Consider the following 15,031-nt stretch of genomic DNA (forward strand, 5'->3'; position numbering starts at 1 on the left):
TCTGCTGAGAGGCAATTTATTTATATAACATTTCTTCTCGAAACATTTGCATTTAAACAAGATTTTGATGTCTTTGGAATCCATCTGCCTACACTTACACTGCTTTTTATCCCTGAATATACATCACCTGTGAAGTATCCTAAATACTGTTGCTATTCCACTTCCTTAATTTTGTACAGATCCATTTAAACTCACGGTATAGCTTGACTCTTAACTTGGGACCTGGAGGTAGGATTTTTAGTGTCTCCATGTATTCTTAGTTAATAAAGATAACCCAACTGAGAGAGTAGGGCTCATAATTCACTTGCTATCTTCAGATCCATTTTTAGGAAAACTAAAGGACATTACAGACATAAATTTTCATGGCAGTTCACTGGCTTTTCACCATCCCATCAGAATGCCCTAAATTTAAGTTATTCCAGATACTAAGAAGTCTTCTGCTTATTCCAAATATTACAAAGTCTCCATGTATTCTTAGTTATTAAAGGTAGCCTGACTGAGAGAGTAGGGCTCATAACCCACTTGCTGTCTTCGGATCCATTTTTAGGAAAACTAATAAAAGTGAAGAGAGTTTAGACCAAAGAATATTACAGACATAAGTTTTCATGGCAGTCCACTGGCTTTTCACCATCCCATCAGAATGCCCTAAATTTAAGTTATTCCAGATACTAAGAAGTCCCCTACTTTTTCTGGTCCTTCTTTTTGGCTATCTTCTAATTTAAATCATTAAAAATAAAGTAAGTCCTTCAGGGTCAATTTACCACTGATCTTTAGCTTCAACTATTGGCTGGGACTAGTCAGAGGTGAATTCTGTTTACCTTCATGTGTGTCAGACTTGGTGAAAGTCAAACATTTGATATTCCAAAAGAGTTACTTTCTTGGGAAAATAATTTTAATTTGTTGTTAATATTTTTTAATGGAAATTTTATAATAAATTCTAGATTCCTTTGATTTGTTCAATACAGGAAAATTAAGCAACAGTCAACTCTGCATAAGAATTTGAGTGGATTTGGCTATTTTCCATTATACTAGAAAGAGTGTCAAAGTCACACCATTTCCTATTACCACTTCAATGGCAATGAGGCTGCAAGTTGCCGTTTGTAATTACACTTGCACTATTGTTTTATTTACACAGATCATTTCATTTATTTACACTGCTATTTCTCCCCTGTAGGTGTCCTCCCTTTGATACCTGCCTTAAAGTGATAATCTCTGGGTTCTATGCTGAGACACATATTTACCATGAAATAGAAGTTTCCTTTAACTTGTACCAGTTCCCAGGAAGGGGTAATGTGTTCACATCATCCTATGCTTCTGTAAAATTTACAAAAGTAAGATATTTTCACATTCCCTTTTTTTTTTCTTTGATGAAGCCCCTGAAAATTATGTAATCTTTAGTCTTCACAAAACCTGGATCTACCACTGGCTATGTGAAAATGAAATTCTAATCACAGGCAACCACAGAATGGAGTAAAAATTTCTAATAACAGCTTTTTTTGTAATCTCCCAGGAGACAGCCTTTGATAAATCTGACAAATTAATAACATGATGTTTTCATGGAAAAATTTGAAGAAAAATAAAATGGAGGAATCTTTTGCTTACAGGACATGTTATTTCTTGCTGCAGACATAAAAATGTTAGCCCTGACTTCTTTGTCAATAACAAGTCAGAAATAGGGTTTCATGGAAATTGATCATTAAGTTTGGGTATGAAACAGTTCTAATGATACATTCTGTAAATAGATTCATTCTGTTTCCTTCTTATCTGCCTCTCATTAAAATTAGTTTTTGTGGATAGTTTGGTAGGTGAGTGTATTTAAAGCAGATAGATGTTTCCATTTTTTTAAGCTACAGGAGGGAAAGAGTGAAAGGAGATATCTATATAAAGCCAAATAGAATCTTTCAGCCCACTCAGTTTTAGAAATGATTTTCTAGCATTTACTGATATTCACTCCTACAATGATTCAAAGATATTCATTCCTTTTGAAGCAACACACTGATATTCTGTGGTGTTGAAAACAAGCTAAAAATGAAAGAACTGAGGATGAGATTAAATAACTTAGAAACTTGCCTTTTATCAAGTACTTTAAAAATTTTTCATTATACATAGAGGGAGGTACAAAAATAACATAAACAAAGTACAGCTCATTAATTTATCGTGATGTTCACACATCCATGGAATGACCATACTGTTCAAAAAATGGAGTCTAACAGCTCCCGAAGTTCCCTTCCTGCCCCCTTCTAATTTCCTTTTGCTCATGGTAGTCACTATCCCAACTGAATAGCATGGAATTGTTTTGCTTGTTTGAACTTCATTGAAGTTAAATATAGCACTGTGTATTTTGGGGGTACGACTACAACAAACATTCTTGCACATATGCACTTTCTTGTACATGTAATTTTGGTGCACATATGAGCATTCTTGTATAGAAAATATATATTTTAGCTATTCCAGAGAAGATGTCATGGTATTAAACTGAATTTCTATAATTACTAATAAAATTGAGCCCATTGCCATTTTTATTTGCCATTTGGAATATCATATTTTGTATGTGACTGTTAAAGTCTTTTTTATAGCCCATTTTCATTTGGAACTGCCTGTTTTTTGAAAAAATTTTTGAAATAATTTTAAATTTACAGAATAAATACAGAATGGAGAGCTGCCTTATACCTTTCCCTCAACGTTTCCCAGTATTAACATCTTTTTTTTTTTTTTTTTTTTTTTTTTGCGGTATGCGGGCCTCTCACTGTTGTGGCCTCTCCCGGAGCACAGGCTCTGGACACGCAGGCTCAGCGGCCATGGCTCACGGGCCTAGCCGCTCCGCGGCACGTGGGATCTTCCCGGACGGGGGCACGAACCCGTGTCCCCTGCATCGGCAGGCGGACTCTCAACCACTCTGCCACCAGGGAAGCCCCAGTATTAACATCTTATATAATCATGGTACATTTATCAAAACTAAAAAATTAATATTGATACAATTATTAACTAAACTTCAGATGTTATTCAAAAGTCAATAGCTTTTCTGCTAATGAATACTGAATACTTGACCAATGATCCATGAAGTGTAAAGTGTGCAGTTTACAATGTGATTGGTGGAAACAGATGCAATTTCCTGTTCTGTAGGAGCCCTGGGTACTATTCTCTGCCAGCCTTACCAGTGTTTCCCCTCCTCCACCCATCCCAGCCTTGAGTAGTTTTCTCAGGTACAGGATATGATCTGTATTCTCCTGAATACTGTAGGTGACTCCCTACAGAGCTCCAGTTTTCTCTCTCCACCCCTCACCCTTCATTCTCTTTCATCCTGTCTGTCTCTCTCTGTCTTTCTCTCTCCTATTTAATCTCAATCTCTCCTTGTTAAATTCACCTCTCCAGTACTCAGCTTTGTGAACTCCAGCCACTATGGTCTCCCTTGTGACTCAGCTCTGGGTCTCAAACTCAGGATATCTTCTAAGTTCTATTTTTGCCTTCCCTCCCAACCCTGATGCTTCTTCACAATGCCCTGGAAACACTATCAAGGCAGTAACACAATAATTACAGAGTTCCACTGATTTGTTTCCTGTCTCACAAAATCACTGTGCTAAATTGACTGATACCCAATGTCTTAAAAACTGATTTATCATATGTCTTGTAATTGATTTCAGGGAAGGAGTGTAAATCCACTTCCTGTTAACACCATCTTGGCTAGAAGCAGAATGCCATTCTCTCTTAATTGAGATCTAATTTATTAGTGGAATATTGAACTGTGTAAATATTTTACAATGTCAAACCTTATTTCTTCCATGAAAATATCAATTGAAGGGTCTAGGAGTTCTTATTCTGAGTAAATTAAAGCTTGATGAAGATCCATAAATAGAATACTGATTGTCACCTAGTTACATATGTTAAGAAAATATCAATTGAAGGGTCTAGGAGTTCTTATTCTGAGTAAATTAAAGCTTGATGAAGATCCATAAATAGAATACTGATTGTCACTTAGTTACATATGTTAAGTACAGGTTACTATCAGTATGATGCAGCAATTTTAACTCACACTAATTGTTCTGAAAAGGGTTCCTGAAAATTGTGATACTTTGGCTAAATTTTGAAGGGTATTTAGAAGTGAACTAGACAAAGAAAAGAAAACAGTAAATTAAGTTGAGAGAATAGCATATAGGATTCATATACTACATTTGATGAGAGGTTATTGCAAATGGTTTAATAGAGTTGCAATGACAAATATCCAGAAAATGCCAACAGAAAAAGCTACAGATATGTAAATAAGCTAATGAAAAACATCAGTAGAGAAGATAAAATCATTGTAGGCTAGAGAAGATGTACGCATTGAAATTCCCATTCAACTTTGCTTCACCCTTCATATTGAATTTATCTGATTAAATTACATCTGACAAGTACTCCAGTTGTCACTCAAATATCTTTCTATATAAGCTAACATACTTAATCTGAGAAAAGTTTGAAAAGTTACTTGGCCCTAGTTATATATAGAGAAAGTTTTATTCTATACCCTTAATGGAGAACATATGAAAGCCTATATTTTTGCTAAATACTGGCGGAAGGAAGGTTAGCATAAGTAGACCTTTTAGTGTCAAGGTATCTAGGTATGCACTTCATTGCAATCTCTAGGAATTACCTGCCCAAGTCTTTAAAAGCAAAATGAGCAAGAAATTGTAATATATTAGTGGTTTTATTACAAGCTAAAATTTAAAGAAATAAATCTTTGAATTTCCCCTTAGATGTTTTGTGCTGTCTTCCAATAATTTAACTGCTTTATTTTAAGTTGCTTACAGCTTATTTTTTGAACCCTATGAGCTGATTTTGCACATCTCTACAAATGGGCATTGATTGAACTGTTTAGGAATCATTTCTTTTTCTTTTGTTTTCTTTTTTTTCTGTATGCAGGCCTCTCACTGTTGTGGCATCTCCCGTTGCGGAGCACAGGCTCCGGACGCACAGGCTCAGCGGTCATGGCTCACGGGCCCAGCCGCTCCGCGGCATATGGGATCTTCCCGGACCAGGGCACGAACCCGTGTCCCCTGCATCAGCAGGAGGACTCTCAACCACTGCACCACCAGGGAAGCCCTAGGAATCATTTTTAAGTGGTAAGTCTAGTGTTATTTATCATGATCTTAATTTTTATAACTTTCTTAAAAATAGTCTAGGCTAGGAACATGACTTCTGACAGTTATATTTGAATTGACAGAAAGAAGACTAGAAATTTACTTGTATAATGAACTGTGCAATATTTCCTTTTAATGTGTCAACTCCTCTCTTTAATACTTCAATTTATCCATCAAAACCAGTTCATAAGAAGAAAAATAATTTTTATATAAAAGTACAGTGGGGTATAAAACTTCACTTGTTGAATGTCTCTGTATTTTAAAGGAGGCTGACAAAATATAGATTTATAAAATAAACTTAAATCTCACTGCTAGTGATAATTGCTGATAAAGCAGTTGTGTGTTTGCATATGTGTGTGTGTGTGTGGTGCTGTTGTTTTGCTATTCTTTACCACACCTCTGCCACATTTTAAAAAAGTATGGCCAATTAAAAGTAGTAAAAGAAAGAGTATGAAAACTATGTGAAAAATTTAGATAGAATTGTGTTTCTGAATCATGGACTCAGTTGTTCTCAAGATTTCCAACAAATAACACTGTGACTTGGTCATTAAATCATTCAGGAATAATCTTATAGGAGGAATAACAACCACGCCATCCTTAGCATACATTTCTTGTTACACACCTTTTGTGATTTTGTGTATTCTATCACCCTTCTCAGTGTCCAATTTTCCAGACAAAATGGTGTCTGGGACTTTTAAATTAAAAACACAAATCTATTTATAGATTGCTGAAAAAGGAATCCCTACTGCAAACACATCCTGATATGTTAGTCACCTTTGCCGGGGTAACAAATAACTCCCCAAATCTCAGTGTCTAACAATAAATATTTATTTCTTGATTATATTACATTAGAGTTGTTGGCCAATTGTTTCTGTACTTCAGGCCACGGTCAACCATATGCTATTCCATGTAACCTCTCATCCTGGGACAAAAGTTTTAAGAGCAGTTCATACGAGCTAACACAAGGGAATGATTGTCAAATCAGACTCATAAAAAATTGAGAGATCTAACAAAGTATCAAGATTTACTAATAATACTGTTTATAGTCAATCAGGAGTCTCATATGAAGAAGAGAGGGTTCCAGGCCTTTCTTCCCAAGCCTTTCTTCTGCATTGACCATGCACTTCCTGGGCCAGAATAAGATGGGGAATCTCTGAGTAAGTTTCATGCTTCACTTCACACAAGAGTCAGGTATGTTTAAGTCATGAGCTAGCTCTCTCATATGCCACAAGAGTTGTATAGCTTACAAGTAATTCTCTAAAGAAGCATATCTCATAAATCCTTAGATCCATTTTGCTGTATATATGATCCAACAATTGCTGAAAAAGAGATATTGAAATCTGCAATTCTAATTATGAATTTGTCTATTTCCCCTGCAGATACTGTCACATTTTTTTTGTGCATTTTGAAGCTTTATTATTAGCTGCACTCATATATAGGATTGTTATATTTATGTCAATTATCTTTCAAATAGATTAAAAATAAGACAAATTACATTGCTTATACCGTGTATTTACAATTTCTGATGCTCTTCATTCATTTGTGTTACTCCAAATCTCCATTTGGCATCATGCCCTTTCTACTTAGAGATTTTTAGGTCTTTCTAATGTATAGCTTCTGAAAATAATTTCTTTGTTTTTGTTGCTCTAAATGAAGTATTTTTTTTCCACCTTCACTTTTGAACAATAATTCATTGGATAAAAATTCTAGGTTGACAATTAAAAAATTCTTTTTTCCTCAACTGTCCTGGTTTGAATTGTTTCTGATAAGAGTCTGCTTTAACACATCTTTAAAAGTATTGTGCCTTTTTTTTCTCTTAAAGCTTTAAGATTTTCTCATTATCACTACTTTTCATGGTGTGGTTTTCTTTAGATTTACTTTACTTGGTGTTCATTGAGATTCTTTGACAAGCAAATTTATATTTTTCATTAAATATAATAATTTTCAATCATTATATCTTCTAGTACCTTTCTCCTCTCTTTCTTTGTGTCCAATTACTTATATGTTAAACCACTTGTTATCAGTTAATCCAGCTCTTATTTTCTTCAGGTTTTGTCCTCTCTGCACTTCATTTTGGAAGTTTCTGTTGTTATGTCTTCCAGTTTACTGATCTTATGAACGTCCTAATATGCTAATACTGTTATCAAGTGTTGTGTTTCTCTCCTCAACATTCACATTTTTTCCTTCTTATCAATCATATGAAGCATTCATAACAGCTCTTTTAACTTCTATTGTCCACTAGTTCCTTTACCTTTGTCACTTCTCAGTTTATTCTATAGATTGATTTTTCTCCTGGTTTGGAGTTATATTTTCCTGCTTTTTTGCTTGCCTTATAATTTCTTTTTGGGTGGGCGTTGTGTATTTACATTCTTAGTTTTTATATTTTTGCTAGCCTTTCATGCTGATTTGTTGTAACATACATTAAGTTACTTGTAGTCAGCTGTATCCTTCTAAAGCTTGCTTTAAGTGTTTTTAGAGTGGATCTAGAGCAGCCAAGAGTCCAGAACTAATCTAGCCCCATTTGTAAGGTAATGCCATTCTGAGGATTCTGTCCAATTTTTTGTTAATCATGAAATCTTCCTATTCTGATCAGTGGGAACACAAATAATTCCCAGACTCCTGAAGCTCCATTTGTTTTTGTTTTTTCTTTTTGTCTGCCTTTACCTGGAAGATTTTTCCAGAAACTCAGGTTGTTTTCTCTCATGGACATGTGGATCAGTATCAACAGTTTAAGAAAGAACCATTCCGCAGGTCTCCACAGCCATCTCCCTGTGAAAGTCTCTCCTTTTGTGTATGACACCCCGCAACATGAGCCTTCTTCACCTTTTCAAACTCAGGTTTCTGTCTCTTATTTCAGTAAGCTGACTGGGCTCTGTTTAGTTTTTCCCAACTTGTACTCTTACCTGGAAATTGTCTCTAGACAGGAAAATGTTTTCTCCATTGTTTCACAGTAACTTGACAACTCTTCCATGTATAGAGCTGGTGCAATCATAAGACTTACCTCATTTGTATCCATTCTCTTGGTAACCACAGTGCTGCACTATTATCACATTTATGAAAAATAAGAATGTTTTGTATATTTGGTTCCATTATCTGTTTGCTAGATTTGCCAGGAAAATCCAGTCTCTGTTAATTTACCTTGATGTTTAGTAGTTAACCATCTTATTTTAAATAATTTATGGAGGAAAAAAGATAGAGATGAACCAGCTTAAACACTTTTGGGGATAGAAATTAAAACATAAGTTTCTCATATTGTAGACAGCACCTAACCAAGGGATCAATGTTAACACCATCAGTAAGAAAATGTATTATTATTGTGTACTTCTTGATATAAAACACCAGGAAAGTCATGGCATTCCTTTTGTGGTATTCTTGTTAAAAATGCACAACTTAAATTTAATTATGAACAAACACAGACACTGAGAAATAGTCTATAAAATACCTTGTCAATAGTCTTCAAATCTTCAATACCATAAAATAAAAAGGAGTGAGAAACTGTTTTAGATCCAAGGAGACTAAGAAGAAATGATTGAATGGGATACATGAGACTGGGTTGAATATTGCTCTACAAAAAGCACATTGTTGGGGTGAATGTTAGTCTTTGAATAAGGTTGGTAGAGTTAAGAATATTTTCATGTCAATGTTAATGTCCCAGTTTTTATCACCGTACTGTGATTATGAAAGTTGTTAACATTTGAGAAGCATTATGAAGTGCTTTTGGGAATTCTTTGTGCTGTTTCTACTTTGTATACAGTCTTTTGTGTACATATTAAATTATTTCAATATGGAAATTCAAATATGAAAAAAGAACTAAAAAGAGAACTATTCCAATATAAATTGAAGCTACAAAAGGAGATAATATCCAGGGGCATTGAATTATTCTTGTGGCATATTCCTGAAAACACCTGTTCTGGCACTGACAATGTTACTAAATGCCTTGGGGCACTTATACCTTCTGTTCATTCTTCATTATGCCAGTCTTTCTATTCCATTATCAGTGCCATAAATGCTTTCATACTTCCTATCTTTTGTGTTAAGTTACAATCTAGGATTTTAAAGCCATGCTTGCAAGGCTGACAACTATGACAGTTTTGTCTGACTTAGGAAAATAGTTTACTCTAAATGCCAAAGAAGCATCTTTTATATATTATTGTATTTTATCCTTCCTCAATTATAACTAATTTTGTTAGTTAAAATAAATTGAGTTAAAAATAATTTTCAAGAATACATGTGGTAATTCACTTTGTATCATTAATGTAACATTTCCAATGCATATATTTATTATAAAGAAATGTACTTGCCCTGTAGAAAATGCCACTTAGAAGGTAATGCCAATACATCTTTATTATGATACAGTTTTAAAGGTGTTGGTTACTGCATTAGCTTTAAGTTCAACTCTCAGTTACAGAATGACTTACAAATGTTATAAATATTGTTTCTCCTTTTCACAAACTTGGTAGTATAGGGCTCCGATTGCAGTTTCACAAGCATCATTGACCTAATCCATGCTGTTACTCAGCCATCTTCAATCTCTAGCTTTCAACTTGTGGTCCAAACTGACTGCTCTAATGCTAGTCACCATGATAGCATCCCAGCTTTCAGGGAAACAGACATGAAAAAAGAAGAATTTCTCCTTCATAGAAATTTGTTGCACAATGTTTATTTGTGTCTCATTGGCCAGAAATTAATTACAGGGTCACAGACATAAGTGAGGGAGCCTGGGAAGTATAGTATATTCAGGGAAGCTAGGTATATGGGGATCCTATTATTCTATAAAAGCAGGATACATATTGGGCAACAACTAGTTGTTTTTGTAAAAATTACTTAATGGATAAATAGAAAAGAAAAAGTATCTGTAACCATCCAAATAAGAAACTTTATTTCATATGCAATTTCAAATAATTTCTAACTTAAAATGTTACATAATAACCCTTCTTGTTATACAAAACAGCAAAAATATTGTCACTTACTGATAGTGTCTTAATCATCACAGTTCTCCAAATGTAAAACTGTGTTTAACAAGTTACTGATCATCTTGGAGGAGGAAGAGGGTCGTGATAGGGAAGGGGCATGTAAATGGATTTCTGGAACACTGAGAATGTTATGTCTTGACCTCAGCAGTGGTTAAATGAGTGAACACTTTATAAATATTAGTTATGTTTTCTGTAACCTTTTAAAATGCATGTTTATTTTTCAATGCAAAATTAAATATACATATATGTGTGAAAAAATAACTCAATTAAGATGTTTATTAATTTAAATTTGGAATCAGTAAGTCCATTTAAAAGAAGTATTGTGTCTCATTATTCTAGAAATTAACACAATCCCAGGGCAGAAAAACGGTTATTACAAACATTTAACTAAACCATTAAATATGTCCAAATTGTATTGTGCTGAACACACTTATTAGGGACTCTTATTTGCAGAACACTGTGCCAGTTTATCTTATCCTATCATCTCTTGGACAACTTCCCAGTATATGCCATAGAAATATGGCATTACAGACTTTAATTGTGTGCATTTTATGGCTGCTGCCAACATAAGGGTGAAAAGATTAATCACTCCTGTGCTTAGTAAACAAACTAGGGCCTTTTAAAGATTTCAGTCTTGTTCATTTTTCCAAAAGGTTCATTTGAATGCACAGAAGTACGTTTTGATTGACTACCTTTCCCACTATTTCAATGGTCAAACTAAAAGCCAGGACACTTATCAACAAGAAGAAAAACCCATTTGAAATACAGTACACCTGGGAGTAAAAATGTTGAATAAAACTAGCAATTTCAGTTCAAAGACTTTTGCATTGTTTTAAATAAAATGGCAAAGAAATACCCTATATTAAGTAAGGTATCTATTTTTTTCCAAAATGACACATTTATGTATGTTTAGAAACAAAAGTTGGGAGGACATTACAGGATACTATGTGCTTTTAAGATGCCCCTAAAACAAAAGTACACTTCAACTTTCTATCAAACTTTGCATTGAGCAGTAAGCAGAACTTTCTGTAGATTAAAAAAAAAATGTTCTGTGCTCAGTTCTCTGCTGGTGTCTATGACCCCTGGTTAACTTTTATGCTTTCAATTTGGCTTTGTTCTGGAACATTTTTTCCTATGTTACTTAAAGTACTTTCAGTTACTCTGGAGGGAAAATTGTATTATCAAAAGCAATTGCTGTTATGACACTGCTTCTGGAATCTTAGAGCTTGACAACTAGTCTTAGACTTCTGCCTTTTAAAACAGATTCTAGGATTTCATGTTTGCTATGTCCAATAATGCCAAACCATACTTATTGTTAGCTTGCTGAATGGAAAAGCTTGGAATAGTTTATAACACTGACTGACCTATGAATGGGAAATGCTATCCCATGAGTAGAGGAAACAGTCAAATTCGAGGGGTGCAGCAATTGACAAGATCAGAGTACTAAATCGTACCTCTGAGGATCACACTGTCACACTCGCCCTAAGGTAAAACCTCAACATTTTTATCATCATTGTTCCAGGTAACACCTTACCTAAGGAAAAAGGATACCAAAAAGATTCAAGTAGCGTCTTGGATCATCTAGCTTCTATTCGCACAGAGATAAGGCTTGACTCAGTTCTAAGATCAAAATCCCTTGTTAGAAAACTATACATGAAATAATTACCTTGGAGGAGAATGGTAAATTTTAAATGATGGGGAAAAGAAAATATATTAATAACATGATTTAAAAATTCTTTGACATATCAGTAAATTATTACTTGGTAATGATTAAGTAAATGATTTTGTAACTAATTAGGGGATTAGCCCACATTAAGAACAGACTCTCCTCTAGCTCTGTTTTCTCACACTCAATAGTTGTCTTGAAAGTACAGATGGACATTGGAAATCTCTGAGACCCCATACCCTAATATCAACCTCATGAACAAGCAAAATCTCTCTATACTGTGAAGTAATCTTGCTTTTCATAGATACAAATTTTTTATTATGATTGTCAATATCCTTTTACAATCTCCATGGCTATAGCTTGTTCAATTTGTATTGCTACAAGTTAGTATACACAGTATCTGTTTCAACTACCTTTCATTGAAGAAATAATTAATGAATGTCCCCCAAACTGCTCATATATGATGATGCACCTTCTTTACAAGTACTCACAACAACATCTAACTTATTCATGGCAGAAAGGGTCTAATAACGCTTTCAATAATTGGAGCAACCTCTTTTAATTATATCCACAGATCAATTAGTAAGAAGTGCAGCACTTTATTTATTTATTTTTTAAATTTTACTTTATTCCTGAAACATCTGATCTCTCAGAGTCATAGATCCAAGCTGATGCCCTAATTCCCATATAGCTTCCATTGAGGAAACTAAAAAAATGTATCTGTCATCCTGAAAAAATATCTTTCTGGGTAATAGTCTCAACCTCACCATTTTCTTCTGGAAGCACATTTTTTCAGCGGCAGCTCATCCACCACCTATCAAAAATATTCAGTCTCAGACATGGTGATCACTGTCTTAATAACTTAATTATATTTTCAGTCTCACCCAAATATGTATTCTCTAAATGCAGATTTCTTGGCATCTTTGGGCCAAAAATGGCAATTCAAAAATCTATTAATTAATTTGCAATTCATAGTAACCCTAGATATGCCTCCAGCTAACACAAGTCTGCCTCATTCAAAACTGGACCAAGGTAAGGACATCCGAACAGCACAGAAAGCTAGAATTGAATAGGAGCATAAACACAAGTGCTCACTTTGAGTGATTGCATGAGGTGCAGATTGTTTTGGGAGCATGCTAAGATCATGCTAAGTTGTATGCAAGTGGAAGATGATTTGGAATTTAATATGAGCCAGAAATCCCATTTTGTATGAAACAAATAAATAAACATCTCACAATTGTACAAACAGGTAACCAGTGCATTTGGGGAATTCTGCCTTTTGGAAAAGACAAACTATTCATTGTGTGTCATCAGAATTATATTAAAAAATCACAAATATTCAATATGACATTTTCTTCAACTATAGGAAACAAAACCAGAAAACAGCTAGACTACTATTAGATAAAAATGTTTTGAGTTGATTTTCTAAATAAGTATCACTACATTTTTCTACCCTTATTGTAAGCAAAACAACTTCAATTTTATGCTAATTCATATACAGATATACTCTACTTTAAATTTATGTACTTATAAAGAATTTCCTTAAATGTATAGTGACAGCTATTTTTCCAGATTGATTGTTTTCATGAGTTTGCCTTTTCAAGTGGTATATAACCCTTGACCTGTTAAAGAAACTGCAGGTTACTTTTCCATCCTTTCCCTCGACCCCCACCCCCACCCCCTGCCCCAGGCCCAGCACCGCTCTGACTACACAGCGCTTGCTCTGAGCTCCCAGCAGCTCCATCTACCGGGACCTCATCAACCATGCTGAGGTGTTCTCCGACATCTACAAGATCAGGCAGGTCACCAAAGGGCTGTGTCTGGAGGTGGAGGGGAAGATGGTCAGTAGGACAGAGTGTAACATTGATGACTCGCTCACTGGTGGAAATGCCTCTGCTGAAGGGCCTGAGGAGGAAGGTACAGAGCGCAGAAATCACTGATGTCGATATTGTCATGAACTATCACTTGCAGGAAACCAGTTACACAAAAGAAGCTTACAAGAAGTACATCAAAGATTACATGAAGTCAATCAAAGGGAAACTTGAAGAACAGAGACCAGAAAGAGTAAAATGTTTTATGACAGGGGCTGCAGAACAAATCAAGCACATACTTGCTAATTTCAACAACTGTCAGCCTCTTATTGGTGAAAACATGAATCCAGATGGCATGGTTGTTCTGCTAGACTACCGTGAGGATGGTGTGAGCCCATATATGATTTTCTTTAAGGGTGGTTTAGAAATGGAAAAATGTTAACAAATTTGGCTGTTCCTTTGGATCTAGCACCTGTCGTCATAACTGGCTGGCTGCAGCTTTTCATCAGCACAACACCAGGACTTAGACAAATGGGACTGATGTCATCTTGAGCTCTTCATTTATTTTAACAGTTGATTTTTTTGGAGTGGAAATATTGTTTTTGTGAAAAAAGGTATGTCACGTAAGTTGTCTAAAAATAAAATGCATTTAAACTCATTTGAGAGAATGCCTCTTAGTTTAATATGTAATATCTAAATCCATCCTGTGTAGCCTTCCTGGAGAAGCTAGAGCCTGGTTGAAGACCATCTTCAGATAACTTCTACAGTGAAAACCACTTCTGGCACTTGGAATATAAACAAGAATCAAAAGTAATTGAGTTGAAGTAAAGGGAAAGACCATGCTCATAGCAGTGCCAGCATTTGAAGTGGATTTCTTACACATTTCATCACCTACAAATGGAACTAGTTAACCCTGGAAGAGATTACCAAAAGAATAAAAAAAGACTAACACAGTTGGAAGCAAAAAAAAAAGAAACCGTATGTTGCTCTCCCACAAATAACCACCACGTGTAGATACATATTTTTTTTGTTTTCACTTCTAACATTCTACAGAGCAGAGCAGCAACAAATAGGATTGTATACTATAAACTTGTACACAGTCCTATAGAGTCAAAAAGTACTTTATGAAGTTTTTAGAAAGCACCAGTAAAATAGCCAGAGAGACAATGTTGGGGTCTTTGATTTCCCTAACAGATTGAAGAGACACTGTGTAAACAGCACAGCTGTGTTGATACACATGCACTGTCAGTGTGGATGGTCTCTGGAAGCCAAGTGCATGCAGTGCATATAGTGCAGCCATTCCACTCCTCAGCATTCACCTGACAGAAATGAAAGCATATGCTGTACAAAGACTTGTACACAGATGTTCATAACCCCATCATTTATAATAGCCCAAAATGGAAACAATTAAACTTTCTATCAATAAGTGAATAGATAAACATATTGTAATACAATCATGCAAGGAAA

The 15,031-nt window shown here is 34.9% G+C and overlaps 1 pseudogene across 1 annotated transcript; it reads left to right on the forward strand.

Moving 5' to 3' along the window:
* Nucleotides 1–13,501: 13,501 nt before the first annotated feature.
* Nucleotides 13,502–14,006, forward strand: LOC309961631 (translationally-controlled tumor protein-like; annotated as a pseudogene). The gene has a single exon. The product of its transcript is annotated as a translationally-controlled tumor protein-like (transcript).
* The last annotated feature ends 1,025 nt before the right edge of the window (nucleotides 14,007–15,031 follow it).

The sequence above is a fragment of the Leucopleurus acutus genome, assembly GCF_964270905.1.
Source record: "Leucopleurus acutus genome assembly, chromosome: 5".
NCBI lineage: Eukaryota > Metazoa > Chordata > Mammalia > Artiodactyla > Delphinidae > Leucopleurus > Leucopleurus acutus.